The sequence below is a fragment of the Lagopus leucura genome, unplaced genomic scaffold (genome assembly GCF_019238085.1).
Source record: "Lagopus leucura isolate 7727_CA_CO unplaced genomic scaffold, USGS_WTPT01 Super-Scaffold_741, whole genome shotgun sequence".
NCBI lineage: Eukaryota > Metazoa > Chordata > Aves > Galliformes > Phasianidae > Lagopus > Lagopus leucura.
Window position 1 is genome coordinate 3,514,207 of NW_024962256.1, and position 24,398 is coordinate 3,538,604.

At 39.2% G+C, this 24,398-nt stretch overlaps 1 long non-coding RNA gene across 1 annotated transcript; it reads right to left on the bottom strand.

Annotated features, from left to right (window-relative positions):
* Positions 1–2,580: 2,580 nt before the first annotated feature.
* On the bottom strand, positions 2,581–19,805 carry LOC122175745. Its single transcript, XR_006177497.1, has 3 exons — positions 19,722–19,805; positions 3,905–3,926; positions 2,581–2,733 (listed from the first exon to the last, which is right to left on the bottom strand). It is a non-coding gene; the product is annotated as an uncharacterized LOC122175745 (long non-coding RNA).
* Positions 19,806–24,398: the final 4,593 nt, after the last annotated feature.

Consider the following 24,398-nt stretch of genomic DNA (forward strand, 5'->3'; position numbering starts at 1 on the left):
AAACCTTTGCCCAGTGTAGAATCTAAAAACATCATTAAAATAACAAGCAACAAAAACAAGGTTTTGTTCTACAGCGTTTTGGAATTCACTCCTGTGAGAACAGGAAAGTTATATGCTCCAGTAAGATTAAGATTGGTTTAACAGAGATTAAATTTACTAAATACTTCAAGTTTTCTTTAACTAGTTAGAAAGAAAAAAAATACACTCATTCTGACTGCAGCTTTTATGAATAAATATATAACTGATCCTTACTGTACTTAGCAGATGAGATAGCAGTGAGGATTTACATCCTGGCTAACTCACACAATGTATCCAAACCTAGCAGTACACTGCACCAAATCGAACAGTTCTTAAATCATAGCAAAAGAAGAATGGAACTGCATTAGGGAAGGCTAAAGACCTTAAGTGCAACAATTTTATCCTCAGCCTATTGAGTTCCCAACTGCTCTGTTAAATCAGACAAGATTAGATCATCTACACTATAGTACTGCTGCACTGGTTATCATGACCTGGACTCAACCCTCCTACCTTCTGATACCTCACTGGTCTGTGTAAATCCAAATCCTACATGCTCCCAGCTCCCTATGAAGGGAAAGGAGACAGAAAAGTCACAAAGTGTTCAGAATTCAGGCTACTTACAGAATTATGAAGACAGGGCTCTTAATTTGACTCTGATAAACCTGTCTTAGCAGTTGCCCAGAAGTCTCAGTAATCATGTTGCATTAGAAATAGCACTCTGCAATCCTGAAAACAAACTTAAGCTTGAAAAAAACCCTGGATGCCATTTAAAAAACGGGAAAATACCATTCAGAAAGATCGAGACTGAGTATTATTTACCTTCTTAAGTGTTTTTAAATTAACAGCATCATTGTTGTATCAGGCACATGATTGATATTTGTCTGTGTGCAGTATCTTTCACATTTTACAGTGTGATTTCATACTCCAATATCTGAAGTTACTTTGATACAGAAATACAGAACAAACTGTTATTCAGGAACGCAAATTTCAGAGGTGTGGTGTTGAAAACCAAGAAATCAGTTATTCTATATTATGTACCAGGTACAACAACTTCTGCTCTTGACGAGCTATAACACATTTTTAAGACTTTAGAACAAACTGATGTTTGGTCAATTGAATGCAAAATTATGAAGTGACACATGGCAAATTACGTGGTATATTTTGGGGTAACTGTAAGAGGTGTTAATGACTCTCCTCAGTCTGTTTTAAGTTGGATTTTATAATACACCAACAGCCCACTAATCTCCTGCCTTCAAGTGAAAAACATAAAACATTTCTGCTGAATCGATCCCTTGTTATTCATTTCAAAGGGAATTTCTCCATAGTAGAAGTGAATCCCCAGTGATTCTACTGTCACTTTACGTAAGTCAGCTCAGTACACATTGACATTTTGAGCAACAAGGAATACTACTCAGTTATTCAGCATGCAAGTCACCTTAATTTGATAGGCCTCTAATCTGACCTACTCATCCAGACAATAATGGATGAAAATAAAACGAGTTGCTCAATGGAGATGTCTTTCTATTTTAAATGTCTTGGAGCATCTTCTAATCTCTGTTGACTATAGAACCTAAAAGCCTAACTTAGACTGTCTTAAGTAAGATTTCAACATTTTAAGTTTGTTGTTGTTAGCATTAATAGTACTGCTTACACCCAAGTAATTTTAGCTACCAGTATAAAAATAATTAGCATCATGTACACACAATTGTGTCCATTTAATTCCTGTGACAGAGGTAGCGGGTTTATTACCAATAAATCTCTCCCTCAAAAACAAAAAGAGACTCAAACTGAAAGGCTATCATTCTAAAAATCCTGTTTCCAAAGGCTGGCTAGATTGCTCTTCTACAGTTCTCTATTTGCATGCTACAAATGGAAAACTGCAAGTCCTCTCCTTTGTTGGGCAACTAATGAATCTGATCTGTTTCAGTCTGTGGCCTATGGCACTACACAATTTTATTCCATAACTCTGAATGTCAAGTGTTACTCCCTGTGCATCTAAAACCCAGCCAACACATCCTGTGGGAAAGAGGAAAATGCTGGCCGCCATAATTACAAATACTTCATTGTTATATTACAATATGCTTATTTACATAAATGCCCTCTATTTATCTTACTGATCAGCCCAACCACAACAAAATTTGCATTTAAATAGTACTACTATAATTAACATCAAGTACCTGGGCTTATTTTCAGACTTTTATTTCCATGTATAACAGGCAAGAAAAAGCTTTCTCTACTCAGAGAACAAAAGATCAGTAGGAGATAATAAGCTGAGCAATTTCTCAGAAGTTTGTTTATTTAAGTTCTCCAGAGGCCCCGTGCTTTTCCCTGCTCTAAAATATGTTGGCAGTTAAAGAAACAAAATTAGATTCATGACCTTACACCATCTTTTAACAAAGACAATATTGCTTGTAGATGGCATTCCTGAGTAGAAGTGTCACAGGCAAAGAGTTATATTAAACATCAAATGGCACTAGGTAGTGCATTTCTTGATCAGGACAACTATCATGCCCATAATCATACAAAGAACAGGAATTAAAAAAAAAAAAAAACGAACAACTCAAACTTGACTTTCAGTGGAAGGAGGCACTGTCGATTTAGAACTCAGATGGCTGTGGGAAGCGGTACTGTATTTTCTCATGGGAGTGTCCTGCTGCAGGAAGGGGACTGGGTCATACTTCATGTAAGATATGAGAAAAAGCAGAACTTTCCATTCTTCACAGACAACAGCAGCCCCAAAAAGAGACAAGAAGAACAAATTAGGGACCAAACCTCACCACCTGCCAGAATTAGAATAAGTCCAGTGAGCAGCTTTCTGCATTCAGGCAATTTAAGAACACCCCCCTCTGAATACCAATTTGCAGTGAATTCATAGCCTCACTACCTGAAAGCATCACACAGACCCACATTTTGCTGCAGAAAAGATGCCAATTATAAACCACTCTGTCATTTCAAAACATCTGAAACAAAAGGAGCTAAAGAAAGTTTTGTTTCCTACAGTTCTGGAATACCATGTGAATCATTGTTGGGATGAAGAATAGGAGTGCAGTAATGATTATGGGATAATGATTGGTTTGTTTCGGGTGGTGGTTGGTATTTTCCCCCCTACAGTTTTCTTCACTGCATTTCTCTTCCATAAACCCACAGAAGCATATCAGTGCTACATGACAAAACTTCCAAATGAAACATTAGAATCAGATAAAGAGGTAATTTTGAGAAGGACAAAAACCATAGAAATATTCACAAAGGAGAAAGCCTGGGAGGGTGGGGAAGGGTGTATGAACACAGCTGAGCTGCTTCAGCTAGCACCATTTCCCACAGCACCGGTACACAGAAGGCAGAGGGGGTGCAGCTCACTGCCTGCAAGGTGAGGCTGAGCACAGCTGGTCGGCAAGGGCTGAGAGTGTCATAAGGATGGGAACAATCAGTAATTTCTAATTGGTAATACTCCACAACAGTTGTCAAACATCTCCTGAAGCGCTCAAGGTGGGGAAGGCAACCTCAGAACAAAGAGTACACAACCTTCAGACTGACGCACAGGACTTTTATACAACTCTCCTTGTTAGCTTCATTGTCGAGTGAAAACTGTTTCTCTGAACTGAATGAGAGCGATCTGTTTGCTCAAATGCTTTAGTACCTGATGAGGGGAAAATGCCTCGTGACCCCTTAAATGAACTCAACCCAACCTCAGAGTATCAACAGCATATATATTTGAGTTCTTATTTTTTCTATTCAAACAAAGAACTTTTCTAAAAGATACAAAGTTCCACAAGTAAAGATCAACTGGAAAAGGTTTCCAAAGACATCTCAAAAACAAACATTTACATTTTTGCAAGAAGTTTACTAATTAAGATTTTATGAAGATAAAGATACAGACAACACTTACAAGCCTTAGTCCTCAGATGAACCTGAAAGAGAAGAAAACGTCAGAATACATTTTTCAGCCACTTCACCAATCCCAAGAGGATCTGCCTTGCCCAGTGTAAGAGCTACTGCAAGGGAGCTCTAACACGAACCCTCTTTTAATAACCATTTTTGGAACTGCTGCCTAAATGGGGTGCATTGAAATGTACTGATTTTCATTCTGTGTACCTGCTGAGCCAGAGACCATGCAAAAAGCACCATTTGCTCAATCTCTTTTCTCTAGCCAGAGCAAGCAGCTGTACAGGTAGCCTAGTTTCAAGATGTCAGTTCTGGAAGTCAGGCTGTACTTCAGTGGGAAAAACAAATGAAATATAAACCGAGGATCCAGTTTCAGAGCATAACTCTGCATAACTTTGTTCCAGTAAAAGTTAGAACAACCTGTTTTATCCCATTCCTTTCATTTTCATACAGGAACAAACCCATATTGTACAGCTCATCAGATTATCACATATCCCATGCACAAGAAGGTAGGTAAAAGGGTCAGTACTCAAGAATAAAATTTCACTTCAGCCCCAAACATACAACCTAACAAACAAAAAAAAAGACAGCTCCAGGATGATGTTCCCTGACATTTAAAATGCCAGCTGTTCCTTAAATATCACTGGGAATCTGACTCTAGTAACCTGGAGTCAAAAGACCTGTAAGACCTCAGTGTAAAGTGAAGTTCACTGAGGACAACATTCTGTTCTTATTATTATTAATCAGTATAATGTCCAAGATAATTTAAAAGGCCCTTTTGAATGTGACTAGTCTAATTTATATTGTGTCTTCCTATTAGGAAATAGCGCCCGAGACACCAGAAACAGAAACTTAAGTCTCATTTATATGTCACATAAGCATGTTGGTGACAAAACTCTTATTTAACTGAAATGTAAAGGCCAGTGAAACTATCAGTGTTTCCCCTTACCTGTGTGAGAGTCTGTTACATTTTCACTTAGCAGACTTTATCAGGAGCTAGACCCAAGAGAGCTTAAGTTGGTTCAAAACAGCTTCAATAAATGCTTCAGGTCTTTTATAGATGGTCTAGTTTTTCAGCCACCATCTTAAAGGTATCTAGTCACTCAAATTGAAGCAATTTGTATCAAGCCAAAATGGCCACTTAACTACCTCACTGCCTACTAACCTGTCAGTTCAAAGTCCTACTAAAAACTATGACAAAAAGCAAATATTCTCCTCTTCTGTACATGATTCAGTTCTACTTTTTTTTTTTTTTTTTAAAAAAAAAGCCCTTGTATCTTTCAGTTGGGATGCTAATGGATACAAGAAAACTATCTGTCTTGTTTCCCCGAGTTACTGCAAGTCAATGTACTTGCCAGTTCTGACAAATACAGTAGTGCTTTTTCTATTGAGATATGGAATTCAGTTGCAACTTGAACTATTGTGTTTTGAAGTCCCCCATTTTCCCACTAGTCACAATGAAATGATTCATTAATTCACTCCAACATCTCAGGCGAGGTATTGTGGAGTAACCAGTTTCCATTACTGCAAATGAGCACATCAAGAGCCTGAGGGATAAAAAGTCTGTGTGTGTGTGTGTGTGTGTGTGTGTGTGTGTGTACACACGCATATAAGCTGATGATTTTCACTTTTTATAGTAGAGGAAAAATGTTCTTTACAGAAAATGACCACTCATTTAAAGAAGTCTGAGATCATCATCTACTACTTACCTTATAAAAAAAATAGTAAATTACCCTCGTTTGGTCTGTTTTCATCCAGCTATAAAAAGTTCACTTCAGACTCATCCTTCTGACATAGTGAATTCAAATAACTCCCTTTTGGCTTTGAGAATTCTGTTCTCTTGTATCATGAGTTAAGACAATACAATCATGAAACTTTATGTAAACATGAGCGTAAGCATTATACCCAGTAGTAATAATTTATTTCCCAGTTTCTGGATCTCATTCTTATTTGGTATTTAATCAGTCAAATTGCCTTCATCCAGACAGGATTCTAGTGGCCAAATCACTTTTCTGTCACTCACTTCACCCCTTGCACATTATGTCCTGTATGCAGGGTGACACCTCACTCATTTTCATACCATAAGAGTCCCCAGCAACACCAATCAAGTCTAATCTCTATGTGGTTGATGGCAGGACTCTGTACTGCTAGCACCAGTAATTTTGCTCATCTCTTCTGTAAAGAACCTAAATTTCAGCCTGATGAAGAAGAAATCCCAGGTCTAACGTATTACTCCCAAAGAAGTATGCAGCTTTGGTCTGCTGAAGTGCATTGAGGAATATGCGAGTTCCACAGAAAGATGCCTTGTGATAGTTTGTATGAACCTATGGACATGAAATGTGAATCTCCATAACTAAGGATTAAACCATCAGCATTATTTTGAATCACTTTAAGGATCCTGTGTGCAGGAAGATGATGATGGCCATACCACGGCTGAGAAAGCCAGTCTCTTTTCAAAAGGCAGTTGCAAAAGCCAACGAACAGCCAAGGTTTCTCTTCATTGCGTTTGTGCAGGTTTGAGAATTCTCTAATCTGTTTACATTTAAAATTAAAAAAAAAAAAAGCTGACATGTTTTAAATTCCAATTCCTGAGATTTCACTCAGGGCACAGTGGTCCCTCAGTAATTTTGATATTTGGGTCCTGTGGATTCATCCTCTGAACTGCAGGCATCCTTGGAAGGCCTCAGGTCATTCAGTGAACAGGCCTCATAGCTGGGAGAGCAGAGATTAACGTCCCACTGGATATTAATTAACTTGCAGTTGCAAGCCTTCATAGCTCAAAAATAACTTTTTGTTGTTGTTTAGAAAGCAAGAGTGGTGTATTTTCACTAGAAGTTGTCAGAACTCCTGCATTCCCTATTTCATATTGCAAATTTCTTTCCTATGCTTAGATGGATTAAGCAAATAAGAAATGCTTTGCGTCTGGCAAAGGCAACTTGAAATGTACTGATTGAGTCCAGGTTGTTACTGAAAAGCTGCACAGTAGGACGTGCATCATAACAGCTCTGCCACAGTGGTGTCCCCAGGCTGAAGCACAAAAAAGCAATATTCCTGTTCTCATAAACACTGGGGCTGTACACATGAACCTTGCTGTAAAAAAAATTTGTGGTGCAAATTACAGAGTATAAATCTGACAAGACTTGAGCTATTGCTAGAAGTAATAAATGAGAGAATTAACATGACTACACATGGTGATGTTAGAAGTGCAGCCTTCCAGAGGAAGATCTAGAGAGCTGTAACATTCGCATTCGACTCTAAGGTCAGTTGAAACTGAATTAGGAAGTGGTTCAGGTGGGCAACTGCTGAAAAGCATGATTGCTTTTCATCATTGCTTGAGTGAGGCCACTAGAAGAGCATTTCCTAAGGACCTGACACTGGCCAGGTTATGCTCCTACAGCAGCCTCATTGGTAATGGCTTAGCAGACAGTGCCCTCAGCTTGTTCAACTGCCACTAGAATAATGAATAGCAAGATTTTAGAGTAAAAGTTCAGCTTTGTGATTTCCAGTCAGACTGGAAGAGATCAGGCTCTGCAAGACTGTCTTTTAGGCATCTTTTCAGTTAGAGAATAGCTTCTGGTATTACAAGTGCGCTCTTTGTACACAAGTTTTCATATCCTCTTGAATTATATTTCTAAAGGTAGTGAAAGACAACCTAAACAAAGCACACTGATCTTTTTGAGTTCACTTTTTCAAGTTCTGAGTACTATTTCTATAGTTTGCTACACTGGCATCAGCCTGTTCCTCAGAGTTACAATGACTGGTTCATCCCCAGGCTGAAGCTTTTGAAAGACTAAACAGCCAAGATGAATTGTTTATTTTTTCTAAGTGGTTATTTGGCTCAAGTAATCTCTTCTCTACAGTGAAATACTGTTAGAAAGATTTAAGAAGTGAAGCACAGATATTAGGAAAAATTTCTTCTCAGGAAGAACGGTGAGGCACTGACACAGGCTGCCCAGGGACGTGGTGGAGTCATCATCCCTGGGGATGTTCAAGAAACATAGAGATGAGGCACTGGGGGATGTGGGTCAGTGGGCATGGTGGGAATGGGCTGATGGCAGGACTAGGTGATCTTAGTCATCTTTCCCAACCTTAACAATTCTATGATTCACAGTCACAGAAACCAGGAAGAGCTCAAGTATTCTATTTGTATATTGCTTTATATTTGTAGCACATCAGAAGCATGAGTGACACCCTACACAAGCATTCCTATAGCATGAAAAAGTATTTGTGAAGAAAAGAAAAATATCCAAATGCCTTAGAATCCACTTGGGGTGAAAGGAAAGCACAATTCCGCGAATAATTACAAAGCACGTGCTTAGGCTCTACTACAGATGGAAGGTACCCTGCACTCATAAGAGAGAATCAGGAATATATTTTCAGCAATTTAACCAAAGCTCGATCATAAATAAGACAGCAATATAAAATTTGAGATGGCAAAGTACACTTGTTTATTTACATAGAGGGTAGAGTTAAACACACTCATCCAGGAGGAACTCCTGTTTAGTCTCAAGGTTCAGAGTCAACATCTTTTCTTTCTAAACTCCTTCTCAGAGGAGTCTAGGTGCAGCTGAACCCACTCCTAGTCCCAGATTTGGTCAACAATTGCTACCAAAAAGCAAAGAGGATTTCCCATGGAATCACAAGGTTTAGAGTAGGACCCCCCCCCCCCCAATTTCCAAACTCCTTGAACCAGAGATAAGGAGGCCCAAGTGCTGCCAAACTCATACCTAGTCATGGACTTGTCAACAGTTTAAGTGATTACATGTGCACAAAGATATAATCTTAGCATAGCTAACAAAGTGTTTAAATGAACTATAAGTCATTCAGTGAGGATACGTATTACCAAGGAGTCTGCTCCAGTACTTCAGCTATTGCATTTTCTGCTGTAGTCTAACAGAAAAGCACATTTGAAGTCAGAATCGTTCTCTGCCTACAGTGTTTCCACTTCCAGCCATACCAGAGCACAAACATCATCCTTTCTTCACTTCCATGGCACATCCCTACAGTTTCTCCTCCCTCATTACATACACAATTGGTCTGATGTTAGTTTGTGTTCCACAGCTAATTGCAATAATGATAGTTAGATGAGGAGCAGGATTTTGGTTCATTCAGGTTACAGAAAAAAAAACAACCATAAGATGACTACCCACTTCAAAAAGCTTGGTTAGAGACAAAAAAAAAAAAAAAAAAAAGGTTCTGGTAGAGAGGTCTGAAACACGGCCTCCATTACTTCCATAAACCTTTGACTTCCCATTTACACTCATTTCACAAGGATTTTTCTGTGCTTTTTAGTTCCCTAATCATTTCCCTATTCCCTGGGCTTTGTTTGCTTGCTCATTTTTAGCCTTAAAGGATGCCATCTCTTGATATTACCAGGTATCATGGAGCATACTAGCTCCCCAGTGTCAAACATTCAGGCATCAAATAAGAAAAATCTCTTCTGAGTTTCCCTGGTTTGTGGTTTACAATCAATCAAGATTTACAAAGCCTGAAATAGTTCATTTTCCTTAGGATGCTGAAAGCTTCCTTTGCATGACAAATGTGGTCTGTGCACATAGATTGTCAGCAGAGAGAAAATAAGCCTAATTCCTGCTTACACCAGAGAAGGTAAAGCTTCTGTCAATAGTTCAAAGTTACCCATTTGAGGCATGTCTTTTTCCCCTCATCATATCAATTAATGTGTGGGAGAGAAATACTGAGATTAGACAAACTGAAGACCTACTCTATTGGTAGAGTCTTATTTAAATCAAACCTCAGATTAAATGCATTTACTGTGCATCTGCTAGTAAATATTTGTAGTGTTTCTAGAGAAAACAATGCTAGATAACCTAGTATTAAGAGCTTCTAGAGAAACACTAGAAATGTTTCTAAGTCAATCTCTGGACAGTGATCCCTGTGACCCTTAGTAGGCAACTGGAAGTGATGCTTAAGTACAGTACAGAAAGCTACTCACCTGATCAGACACAAGCTCCAAAAGTCACAGCTTTGTAATGTTTTTCTTGGAATTGTGCTTTATATTTGAAGAGCAAATATCTAGGATAGCTACAGAAATGAGCTGTGCTGCCAAAACAGCAACAATTGCAGTCTCAGAAGCACTTGCAAAATGAATATAGCTGTTTTATACCCAGTTTCTCAGCCTTCCACCTCAGAATCACAGAATCACCCGGGTTGGAAGGGACCCCAAGGATCATGTAGTTCCAACCCCCCTGCCTAGCTGACTCGTGTGAGTCTTTGCAGGCATATATTCATAAGCCTTGCAGAGTTTAAGATTACTGCACTATTTTCTTTCAAACAACTGCCTGAAAACAAGAGACTGCTCGCTACCCTGCAACCCCTCTCAGACCTGTACAAGGAGTCTCAGTGCACAGCTGCCAGTTTCCATGGTGCCAGTATGGAGCAGTGAGGCAACACCCTAACCCAGAATAGGGCATTAGAGCTGAGCCCTTCATTCCACACAGAGTCCAGTTTGTCCATACATTTTTTCTACCCAGATCAAAGAACTACATCCTTCAAGCAAGCCAGTGGTGCTCATCAAGTGACATGGGTACTTGTGCAGCTCAGATCTACCTCCTGTACCAAACCTTGTACTGCAACTCATTTCCTGCTAGCGCTCAGGCAGCTGTTTGTCACAGTACTGTCACAGGCCCTCATTCTGTAAGGTACTTCAGCCCATGATTATCAATAGTTGAAAACTAAGTACAATAGAATTAATGAGATTTCATCTGCTCTTACTACTAGGTTATCTAGCATTGTTTTCAAAGGAAAGTTTGTCTGTGGGAATCTGTGAAATACCTGCATGTTCTCAGATTTCTCTGCCATCAAATTTAACAAGATCAATCATTTTTTTCCTCTAGTAAAACCTGATCCTTGAGCCCACACTACTCATGACTTTTCTAGCCTAAAGCTACAGTGATTGCTTTAGTCTCTGTTAGCTCCATTCTCTCCCAGTAGTAATATTGGGGAAGAAATTTGTTTTAGCAAACAGTAACCAGGACAATTCTTATATCAGTCCAGGAAAAGTTGACATTATGTTTTCTTGTCTTTGTTATTAGGAAACCCTAAAGCCTAAGAAAAGCCACAACTGATAGACTAGAATAAGTCTGTAAATCTGCTATACTGCATATCACCTAGAGAGACTGTTTTGTGGAGATCTAGCTTACATAGTCATTCAAGGAAAGTGGGTAGGAGAAAGTCTGGAGGAAAAAAAAAGCCTTTTCTGCCTGCTTCTTACACCATAAATAATGCCAGAGAACAAGAGACATCCATTTTCTGTGTAGACTTCAGTTCCCAAAGGCTAGTTGAATTTCTCCCTCTTACTCCCACCATAAGCCTTGTACATCATTTTGAAGTTAAACCAACCTCTGCCTTGATGCACTACAAAAACACAGCCAAGCACAGCAACAGGAGCATCTATTACTTCATATCTCTCCAAGGCACAGTATACCCCTTGGGAACATACTCCTAAGAATGACAAGCTTTCAGAGCTTTCTGCAGGTTCTCCAAGGAAATACTCAGTTTTTCATCATAAGTTTTGCTACACTCAGTTGCCTCAAATTTTGACTGCATGAAATCTTCCCATTTATGACTTTTCAAAGCAGGGGGAGTTGCTGCCTGTAGTAACAAGGTCATAGCAAGACTTGTAGTACCTCTCACAGGTGAGAGTAGTTAATGTAACTTATCAGAGCTCACTCTCCACTAATGCAACTCAGCTTCCTTCCAGCTCATTAGAGGTCAGGTCTCTAGCTATCTCTTTCCCTGATGCTTGCATCTAAGCACTGCCTCCTCATAAGAACTGAAACACTGATTTTAGACACAATCAAACCCTCAGTCCAATTCACTATGCAACATGAGGGAAAGCAATACAATCAAGGGGTCAAAAACAGGTGGCAGCAGCAAAAGAAATCCTGATATATTTTTATGCTGAAGTGCACTTTTATATGATGAGTGATGCAAACTGATGAGATAGTGCCTGAAAGAAAAGTGTTTATGCTCCTCTCTGCATGATTTTCCCCTCCTTTTGCTGATCCTAGGGAGATAGGAGACGCAAAGCTAACCATATTCATTTACTGACAAAATGTATCCCAGAACATCAAGTTGGTTCTTACATGAGGCCATCTAGCTGTTTGAATCTCCCTGAGGCCACATGTTATCAGCTAGGGCAAGGGATTCTGGACCACTGTGAAATGCATCTAAAGGTTTATTCAACAAAGTTACATCCTAATGTTTACTTGCAGATATACCCATAGATATATCTTAAGCCATGATGATGTTATTTAAAACCAACTGAATCATAACCAAGACACTTCAGCATTTCACAGCTGTGGCAATTTTGAACACAGAGGAATAATGACATTTTGCAGTACTGCAGTAGCAAAAATTCTACAGCAGCTCCTTAACAGCAAGCAGAAATCCTTGTTTGCAGAAAGTCCTGTGGAAAATATGGAATTTTTTTTTCTAATATCAATGGAAAAATTTATTTCTGAAGTTACTCAGACAAAGTTTATTTTAGCACTAGAAGAAAGATAGGAATATGTTAAGATGCCTCCATAAGATCCGGAAAACAAATGCATCCATACTGTGTGTTCATCTAGAAATACTTTGCATTGAGACTATAGAAAAATAAAGTAATCTAAAAACAACTGAATAAAGTAAACTAAAAACAACTACTTTAAAGCAGTACTGGAAATGGTTGGACTAGATGATCTTAGAGGTCCTCTCCAGTCTTAATGATTCTATGACTCTATGTGTCTGTGGCACTGAGTGAAATGGTTTATTGGGCACAGTGGTGATGCATTGGCAGTTGGACTAGATGATCTTTATGGTCTTTTCCAGGCTTAATAACAATATGATTGTATGCCTAGTAACAATCTAAACTTTTCAAGGATCCTTGGGATCAGTATGCTTGAGAATAATTAGCAATAAACCAGTATAGAAACTTAAATCCTGTGGAGGGCTTTGAAATGAACAGTATTTCATAGAATGGTCTGGGTTGAAAAGGACCACAACGATCATCTAGTTTCAACCCCCTGCTATGTGCAGGGCCACCAAGCACCAGACCAGACTGCCCAGAGTCATATCCAGCCTGGCCTTGAATGCCTCCAGGGATGGGACATAATTGTATTTCACAGAGGCAAGGCAGGTGGGGGGGTGAAGCAGGCTGAGAAACTGCATCTCTAAAGATAGAAGATAAAGCTCTTCAATTATCTTTCCTACTTTGATTCTAAAAAATCTCAGATAATCAGGTTGCCACTCGAAATAAAGAGTTATTTCTGAATTCTACCAGGTTAGAAATATTATTAGCCTAGTATTTATGATGAAAATCATGCTCTACTATTCAGGGGAAAAAAAAAAATGTCAAAAAACAGAGACATTTATGAATCTCAAAAATATTGTGATTCAAAAGTGAAAGCAGACCTTAAATTTCATGCCCTCCAACACTGCCCCATAATAATTTTGCAGAGGATGAAGAAAAGAAAAAAGCAGTTTCTCCTATTATGAAAAAATACAAGTGACAGAAATGACTTCTTAAAAGCATGCATTTAAATTTCTTTAGCTTTCTCCAGAATCTAGCCAGTAGTTTAGCAAAATCAACTGTTGGACCAGAGCCAAAAGAAGCTCCTTCAGTAAGCTAAGAGATGAGTGCTAGCCATTACAGAAACAGTCAGGTCCCAAGGAGCAAGATACAGACGTCTCCAAAATAACTTAATTTCCTTACACTCCCAGTGTCTGGGACCGTACACTGCAGCCTAGACCCACGTCATTTGCACTGACAACATTGCACAGCAGGGATATAAACCCAAGGTGCAACTTTAAAGTTAGCAACACTGCTCTGGAAGCAACTGTCATATTATGAAAGATGAGACAGTTCCATCCTACGGGATGTTATAAACTGTACAGCACTGATGTGACACAGCAACAGACTTTTCCTAAGCAGACCTTGAAGTGCCCCGACCATCCCATGACTGTTCATTCACACTCTTTCACACACTATACAAGATTTCTGCTCTTGGCAATTTATGAAATTGACCAAGTTCAAAGGAAGGTTATTCCATGTAGAGATGGCGAACAGAGCAGCAAATCTTCAGGCAGGTCGCTAAATGACCCTAAGGGAACTGTATTCTTTCCAATTTTAGCACTGTGGAGTCTATCCATTAGTTCACCCAAGCAACATTGGTTTGACAAGATTAATTCCAACACCTGGTATTGGAAACCTTCATGCAAGTCCTACACATTGCAAAAACTATGTTTTGACAGGACAGGGTCAGCAGGAAAAGTCAGCAGTGTTTCTGGATGAGTGTTAACAGGAAACTCTCCCGTGAGGAGAAATGATGCCACATCGCTTTAGGTGAGAAGAACTGCTGGCATTATGATCTTGAAGTAACTCTGAATATCATTATGTCTGTCTTGTTTCCTTGTGCCCCCAGTGAGCAATGTACAATAAGCCTCAGTATCTTTAGTCAGTAGCAGAGCTGTGCCCGTTACCCAGCGCCACCTCATTGCTCATGCACATCAAAGGCCTCTGAGCAACTAGGCACAAAATGGCAAAGAGTTGCAACACTTAATGGCAGAAGGCACCAGAATAATTCCAGTCACCCAGCTGCCAAGGGAAATCGTTTCCACCAGCACAGCACAGATTTGTTCAAGACAAGACTTCATATCTGTCATCCATACTTTGTATTATTGCCTGCCTTATACACACAAAAACTGCAGGCTTTTCTGTCTGCTTTAAAGGCTGTTGAACATTTCCTGTGTCACTTCCCATGAAAGAGTCTAAGCTGTACAAACACAGATACTGATTCATACTTGTTGAAAGACTTCGCTATAATCATTTAATTATCTTTTGTACTAATTAAAACACAGTATGCCGATAAGCTGACATTGTAAGAAGCACTAGCTTGAAACCTTCTAAGCAATTCATCATATTCCTAAAATACGCATGCATGTTTCTCAGCAGAGCATCTCCTTTCTAATTTAAAAGTGAATTAAGCATTGCTGTGCATCTGCAACTCAAAGATAATTGCAAGACACTTTTCCTGCATTCTTGGGTTTTCAATTTGCCATTGTAACAAGAAGTTTAACGGTAACTGTAATTCACTGCTGTTCCCCAGACACCCCTAAGGGGCAGGCCACAATACCAGCTTCTCAGAAGTAAGCCATTACATGACTTGCTTCCCACAAAGATCAAGATGAAGAATAAACATGAAACGGAACATGATTAAGAATGCTTTCAAAGGAGCATTTCCTACAGGATGTTATTCAGAAAACCCAAGTGTCTCGATGAAAATGAAGAGTGAAGAATAACCCCTTGGTCAGACAGCAACAGCTATCTCTCATTATGATTGCTTCCTTAAAAATTAAGAAACTCCATCAATTACCTGCTCACTGTAGATTAGACTGAAACAAAGCATACCAGACAGCTTAAAGCTGAATCACAACGTTTAGTTTACTGCAGACAAGTACCCGAGTTCCCCATGAGGTGGATTAGAATAAAGAAAGAAAGACTGTCTTTTCATAACGTAGTCCATTGGCCATTTTCTGATATTAAATCACCCTTCACAATTTCCGTATTTATTTATTTTAGTTCCTCAGTACATAATACTCTTCAGCATCTGCTTTCTGTCTCTAGAGGAAAAAGGGTAGAATAGTTATGTTTGTGATATTTATGGCAGGTCATCAATCAGAGAACAGCAAAAAAAAAGAATGCAAGTAAGATCCCAGTACTAAACTGTTGCACATCTGTAACAAACCCATGCAATGATCATCAGAACATAGGTGCCACCACCTCCACTCACCCATATGGCAGTTGAAGACAAACAGCATCATCAGAAGTCAGCCAGTCTGTGTGAGAACATCAAATCCAGCAGAACTCAGAGTTCAGATCACAATTCAACAAATTCCACCTCATTTTCCGTTAAATGGAAGGAGGTCACTGTGGGGGGGGAAGGAATCTATGCTCTCACAACCCTCGGCCCCTTCTGTTTTGAAGACAGTGCACAGAAGCAGCACTAAAAATATCTGGAAAGAAAATCTCTGCTGCCTGGACATTTCGTGGACCCATTTCTATCACTGGCTGATCTCTCCATTGCCATAGAGCTGCACTATAAGAAACAAAGGATGTTCTTATTGGCATTCCTGAACATTACTGCAAAAGTTTTATGTAGTCAACAGTGTCAAGGTGTTAGGTGAGAGGGCTCCAGACCTTTTTCAGCAAGTACTTCAGTTTGATTTGTCTCACTCCCTCACCTACATGGCTACCATGTTGCTCTTTCTCCAGCCTGAAATTCTTCAATTCTCTTTGTAGTAGACTTAATTCCTTTAAATAAGCAGCAGCATTTTGTTGTACACCAAAGCATGTGTACCATGGTCCTTCAATAGAGCATCTGAACAATTATACAACACTTGTTACCCAGACAGAAGAGACTAAAAGATAAACAAACAGAAACTGCTCTTCAAGTCAAGGCAAACAGAACCGAAAACAGGAGGGGAAGGTCAGAAATGAAGCCCTCAGCAGAGGAGTCAACAGAATTATACATCAAACACCCATTCAGTGCAGGCAGAACACAAACACCACTGTCAACACCATCACATTGCCTTTCAGCTGCAATCAACCCCCCTGAAGTAAACTTGAGTAGAAATAGTTTATACATCTCCTCAAAGTACAGTCAGCTATAGACCTTAATGGTCCCAGGGATACATGAAACTCAAGCTTGGTGTTTGAGACTGCACAGGGCAAGGAATTTAGTTCAAGCCTTTTGCAGATCAGGAAGAATCTGAGTAACTTTGTAATTAACGTATAGACAGCCTATGATTCTAAACGAAGGATATGTAGCCTAGTATAATTTAAGTAATGAATGAGAACCGAAAGAGCTCTTACTGCTGGAGTCACTTAGAGTGAAGTCACAGTGTATGGAAGAATTCTATGCAGAAATATGGAGAAGTCTAAGGTCACATGAAAGAAACCCTCGCCAGAGGGAGATAAACTGAAACATATCTTAAATATTCACTTAAGCGCACGTTCCTAAATCAGATCTGACATGCATGGAAGAGATTTTTTTCCACAGAGTAGAACTTCTTGTTCTACTCTTTTGTTTTTGACAAAGCAAAAAAAAATATCCTCCAGCAAGTTAAAGTCAACCTTTTCAGAAAAAAAACCACGTATGCTTAATGTAATGAAGTTCTCACATAATACTCTGAAATTTGCATTGTACATTCCCACAAAACAAATAAAAGCAGGACAGCCATTATTTGCCATATTTTTTAGTATAAAAATGAAAGTAATGAGTGACAGAATATATTCCTACTTGTTTTAACCAGCTGTAATCTCCAAATGACTCTGCAAAATGTCCACAAGATTTAGCTATTCCCCACAAGAATTCCAGCCTGTATCTGGAAGTAACAGGCATTTCAACAATAAAAAACAAAATAAGCAGCAAGCATTGCGAGATGCAATCTTTATCTTCATGTATATTATTTAGGCCTAATGTTATCTACTAACAGGCATTTTCTTCAACGCTCAGTCCAAGAGTACTCTCAATAGGCTAGCATTACTCATATCTCTCTCTCTCTGAGAAACACAGCTGGCTCTGCACACACTTGTTCTCTTCTCATTCACACAGAACAGTAGTTTCAGTGACCATTTGCTCAGTTAAATCAGAAGAAAGAGGTACAGATCTGCGCTGTGTAAAAGAGGAGAGCTCTACCCAACACTTGTTCATAAGAATTGTTGAGTATCGCCTTACTGCTCAGTTTTCCTTGCTGAATCTGCATACAGGCAAAGTTCACTGATCACATAGCAGTGTTTATTGGAAACAAAAAGTTATGTTAAGATACAGAGTTCTCTCATTCAGCCTTACCTCCCCCAACACTGTATTTTTCCTGTATTTTAGCCTAGCACAGCATTTCCCTAAGATTGAGCATAAGGCTGACGTTTTGTATTTTTAATTGATTTATTCATTCTTAAGACCACTTGAAATGTCTTACATTAAAAGCAGCGTCATAATGCAAAAACAGCCTTCTTTTCCCTCCCTCTCTCTGGGGAAGGCCCACTCCTCAGTGAGTAACATGCTCCATTTATCAAAGCCTGAAGACAGCCTTGCTACAGGGCTTGGCTGTATGTGGCAGCACCCTACTGACTGCTCTGCAGGTTGCAGAGGAGTGCAAGCACGTAATAAATTATGCCCAATGTTTAACACATCTCCTTTCATCTATTAATCATCTAAATAGCCATCTCGCAAAAGTTTTTAATGAAATTCAAAAAACATCTTTCAAAGTACACTTGATATTACGTAGTCAAACAAAATTCTCTGGCTAACACTATAACCAGCTTGTTGATAAAATAAAGGTTTTATTTGCTTATGAACTAATGATTCATTAATCCAGTGACAAGAAAAGAATTGTCGTTCAGCACACAAGAGACAGGAGTTTCATATTTTGCTCTGTTTGTTGTTTCTAGCACATAATAGACATTTTATCACTAATTAAGTAATTCGTACTCATTGAGTTCTCCTTTCATTTTCTGACAAGTGCTTTATTACATTATTTGCTATTCCGGTCCCATAAAACATAGCCTATTATGTTTTACAGCCAACATTCTGAAATTTGAATAAGCTGTCTGCCAGGCCCAGCAGTCAGCGTTTAACTGCTCAGTTTGTCAGCCTCCAGATCAGAGTGCATAGTCTTCTCCTTCCAAACAAAGGTCTAAAGTCACAGTTGAAGTGGGACTCTAACAATAAAAGCAATGCTCGAGATATAAACAACGTTTGCATCCCTGGTTAGCAGCGCATCTGCATCTCTCATCATAGTCCCTAGGTAAAAGGCATTTAGCTCAAGACTCTGCAATAGTTTGTTTTCCTTTCTAAGAGAATAAAACCATCTTATAGCATTCCTGATACAAGCTTGGCACTTTGGTTCCATGCTTCACTAAACAGCATATATAAAGGCTCCATTCAGGAGGCCTGACACAAGGATCAGAACTGGATGCTCATCTACAGTGCCCTGAGAAGTGCTCACCAGCACTCTTACTAAAGAATGTTTTGCAAAGGTTCAGAACCACAGCAGGGAATCTCAATATAAGCACTCTTACTGAGTTAGGACTCCCTCAAGTCATTGTTGCTTTCAGCCACTGTTCTGGAAACTATACAGAGAGGCAGGTATTAACCCAACAAGAAGGTGCTTACACTTTCTGTAGACTATGAAGGGCACCTGGAGACAAGTAGATTTTAGTTTCAGAATCTTTGCCATATGGAAAAAAAAAAAAAAAAAAAAAAAAACACAAGCAAAAAATACTCCATTCCTGAAAGCTTTGCTGCATCTACCTTCCATACCTGCTAGAGCTCTCCAGTAGGCACCAGCATCTCCTCTGAGAGAATCAGCCTCCGGCAAATGCAACCCAAAGAAATCAGAGCTCTAAATATGGTTCTACAGCCTACAGGTTAGGGCAGCTTCTGGAGAAGTTTCCATTTTAATTGAGAAAGAAAGTGACCAGATCTGTATTTAATAACATAGAAAATGTAAGTGTATGAGACCTTGCAATTTACTGTTTTGAAACTAAATAGATTTCCAGACTAGTCATTCCAGTAGCAAAAATCTATTTTCTACTTTTCTTCAGGACAAAATGCAAATGAGCTGCATCTCTCCACCATCACCTAGCCAAGATGCAATACTTGCAACTCAGCCATTCAACAACATTCTGCAAACATAGATTACCTACATCTTCGGAAGAGTACTGAAGTTTATAATGCTTATAGGCACATAAATACAATCTGTATCACAATGTGAATTAACTTTCCTTCTGCCCCAACAGAATATTGTAAAGCGCTTACCAGTGAATAGACAGCAGTTCCACTCTGAGTCCTTACTCTACAGGTTTACTTGCAAGAGCTCTCTACTCCCAGGTAGCTGCACACTTTCTTCTGAGGCATCACAAATAAACCCTGTAAAAAAATATTTTGAGTGCCCTCACTCAAAATGAGTGGTCTTTAATTCACTGTTAAAGACAATACAAGTATTTCCACAGATTTCTCTGGGCTTCAGAACTAAATAAGCTATAACAATTATTGCACCTTAAATTTTCCTTTCTTGCAGTCCTAAGCACCTTTGAAAATGATTCAGTTTTTCTAGAACACTCCATGACCTTACACCCCCACCTGCTGCCAGTTAGATCTCAGATTAAGCAATCAAGTCCCTCACCTGTGAAAGCAGATCTTTCTCTTGGTATCCACCAAGAATTTGTCATTCTTATTATGAGTTTATCTATACAGTAAAAAAAAAGCTCATGTTTTTTAATATTATCATATTGAATCTGATTGTGTTTAGGGCCAATCTCCATGTTTTATGCAAATAAGAATATTCTGTAGGAAACAAAGAAAAAACTCCCAAAATGATGTTACTAATCTTCTCTCACCTGGGATCTTCCCTCCCACTCTCTTTTTCATTAAACTTCCCTTTTAACTTTTCCTCAGGCTTTCTTCCAAAGAAACATTCTTCTAGCTTTTTATTTCACCTCCACATGTTTTTTCCTTGTGATTATTTAACAGAGTATTTAAATATTTCATCCTTTACCTTATAGTCAGAATTAATTCTTTCATGTTCCACCCAGAACATTTTCTTTGATTAATTAAAACACACATGCAGGAAGTTATACAGTAATTTTATAGCTATTTTCTACTAAATAGCATTTTGTGTCCTGGATATTATCTGGCAAATGTGCAGTTCATTTAAGAACTACAGAACAAAATTGAAAATTAATACAAACTGGTTAAAGTTGCAGCAAGACCAACAGCAGTGCCATCATTCATAACACTTATGACACACTGTGCATTACTCAAAGAGCACAGCTTTTTTTTCAGTTTATTGCTGCTGCAGAATTTAAACACAAAGCATTGCTTTGATGACATGACAGAAATGCATTAGGATGCCTATATATTGCCTGAGTAGATGCAGATAATTCAAATTAATTTAACAATAATTAAACATTCAACAGAGAAACTTGAATGCAGAGCAGGCCCTGGTGTGTTGCTGCTTCAGGTGCAGCACTTTCACCCATAAACAACAGCCATTATTGTAGTGGTGACCTGCAGCACATGAAGCACAGCTAAAGACTCCAATCCTTCAGGTAGAGTCTGTATCTAGGAAAAATGTATTATGAAGCAGAACAATATCATATTTCACACACTGATGATTGTGATCACTTTGCTCCATGTAGGCAAACAAACGTTTTCTTGTTGTTGGATGTGGACAGGTCACATATCCATCACTTCTAAGTTAGAATTCTTTAGTGCTATCACCTACGGCAAGTGTTTTAAGCATAATATTAAATGAAAACAATTCCCTGCACGTGCTTCACTTCCTGTTCCCTTGCCTTGGGAAGGGATTAGTTTCAGTGAACATGTAATGCACCCTCTGCCTAGCCCTGATCTCTTCAGGTCTGAACAAAGTCCCAGCTGCCCTATGGTTCACAGACTAGCTTCCTGGATCCAGCCTTCCTCCAGAGTTGTTCATTCTGGGCATTGCTAGCATTCTCATCTGCCATGAAACTCACCTCTGGATAAGGAAAACTGAAGAATGTACAAAATAAAACCAGCCATAGAGCCTGGTTTTGGCTGTAGAAGCCACGCAACTTGTATAGGCAGCGAATGTACAGATGTCATAATTATGAAATACACCAGAGAGTTTGGCTAAGCAGTTGTTATACCAAAAGAGAATAGATAGAATGCTTACCCATACACTGTGCTCACTACAAAACTCCATAGGAGGGGATCTCCAGAAGAAATCCTTCACCACCCGTAGTCAGCTCTTAAATGGCTCTAGGAGAGGTGCAGCCAGGCTCCACCCCTTCCGGCAGCACAGGTGAATTGCCTTCACCTGTGCTCCTGTGGCTGACTCAGTGCTCACCTCAGGTGATCAATCAGAGGTTCAGGCCACGATTCAGCAGTTCCCATACACAACTTTAAAACTCCAAGTCTGGCCCCGTTTGGGCAAACAGAAAAGAGGCAGAAACAACCAGTAGGTGAAGAGTAGGGGTAAGCCAGAGACCCAGTTATCAAGAGATATTGTGTCCAAGTAGACTCTGACCAAGTGCACAGGTTTCCAGCTAACCTTTTCCAGATGTTTTGAATAAGAATATGATAAATTCATTGCATGTGGAATTTCATGTATAACCACAACAGTTACAGTCTTGTTTGTTTGCTTGTTTAATTCTTTGGTGGTACTTGTTGCAACTGCTATTAGAACAACACCAGGATCAATTTGATGCTTTAATGAGCAAAGGAATTAATTTTGAAACAAATCCCAAATTTTCATGAGGCCCAAAGATGCAAATGAACCTGTGTGATTTAGTGTGAGTTCCCATTAAAGTATTAAGTCATGTGTAGGAATCTACTGTAATTAAAGACAAAGATTATCTTTCTCTGCTATGAAATGATAATAAATAGCCTGTGGTGACCAACTTAGACAGCTTAACCCTCCTATACCTATAACTTTCCCCTTCTTATAAAATATATGAGAGAAAACTCAAAGCCACTTTCAATAGCTGCAGCTGGAGAACAAGCAAACTTGTGTTTCTCTACTACTAACACAGAGGCCATCACCTGAAACTGAGGAGCAGATTTGCAACATTGCAGGAAAGCTGCACAAGCAACACTCTGGCACTGTGCAAGAAGATATGTTGCATTAATTCTGCCATGGAAGAGAAAGACACATTTTTTTGGTGCGTGATGTATCTCTAACAATGAGATAAAATTTCAGTGAGATGAGGAAGAAAAAGCAAATGCACTTCCATCCCTTTAATTCTGCTTAAAGTTACTTCATTTTGTCCCTGTTCTAGAAATACCATCTTTAATTTTATGATCTCAGCAGCTACTGGAAATCTCCCCCAAATACATGAGCACTTGCTGGGATAATTTTTTGTCATGTTTTATTTTTTTCATATGTATTAGTAGATAATTATCTTCAGTGCCAGATTAGATGATCCAGCTAATCGCTCACAAAAGCAGAGAGTCTTCATCTCTCATCATTAGCAGTCAGTTAGTTCACCAGCTGACTGAATTATTGCTCATAAGTACTTTTGGATTGATTAGCTCTTGCGGGATATTTTGAGCTTTTTGAATCAATGTGCATTAATATTAGCTTCTTAAAATATAAAACATCAGAGTATTGGGTGCATACAGAAATGCTTTATTCTATTGTCTTTTGTTCTCTTTTACATGGCTACTTCTGATGCCTCGCTGGAGTGAAAAGCCTGTTCCAAAGTATCTAAGTCCAAATATATGGGTAATTAAGGCACAGTTAGATCATTAACATCTCTGAAGTTTTCTCACAAAATTGGAAAGTAAATCCAAATTATTCCAGCTTTCTTTCTCCTGTTTTACATGGCTTCTATCAAACAAAAACTTATTTATTTTGATTTGTGCAAGACAATCTTTGCTTGGACATGAGAAGTCTTTACTAAATTAATATAAAAGAGACAAAAAGAACTGGTAATAGTCTTGATGGTAGGTAGACTCTGCAGAGGGATCTGTATGGGCTGGATTGATGGGCCATGTCCAACCACATGACATTCATCAAAGCTCAGTGCTGGGTTCTGCGCTTGGGTCACAGCCATCACATGTAGCCATATGGGCTTGGGGTAGAGTAACTGGAAAGTTGCCCAGAGAAAAAGGCCCTGGGGATGTTGGTCTACAGTTGGCTGAAGTTGAGCCAGCTCTGTGCCCAGGTGGCCAAGTTGGTTAATGGCATCCCAGCTTGCCTCAGAAACCATGTGGCCAACAGGATAGATGACTGTCCCTCTGTACTTGGCACTGATGAGACTGCACTTCAAATGCTGTGCAGTTTTGGGTTCCTCACCACAAAGTCATTGAGTTGCTCCAGCATATGTGCAGATAAGAGCAATGAAACTGGTGAGGAGACTAGAAAACAAGTTTTGAGGAACAACTTAAGGAGTTGAGGTTGTTCAGTCTGGACAAAAGGAGGCTGAGGGGAGACCTCATCACTCTCTATCACCAACTACATGAAAAGAGTGAGCAGGATGCTGGTTTCTTTTCTTAGGTGACAAGTTATAGGACCCAATGAAATGGATTCAAGTTGCACTAGGGGAAGCTTAGATTGGACATTAGAAATAATTTCTTGATGGAGAGGGTGGTCACTGGAACAGGTTGTCCAGGGAAGTGGTGGAGTCCATCTCTGGAGGTATGTGAGACATGTGGACATAGCACTGAAGGAGATGGTTTAGCAATGGAACACAGCAGGTTAAACTCATGGCTAGATTTGAAGATCTCAAAGGTCTTTTCCAGCCTGGATGATTCTATAATCCTATGATTCTATACACAGATATTTCATCAAAGCTGGTAGGGCTGTATTGGTCAGGGGTTGAAGGATACAGTAACTGTTCTCCACTCTTTGCCAGTGACTTTCTGGGCATCCTCAGGCCTCTCTCGTGTCTCTAAAATTACTGATTTCATTTACCCTACCCTATCACATGAAAACTAAACTATTTAGCAATG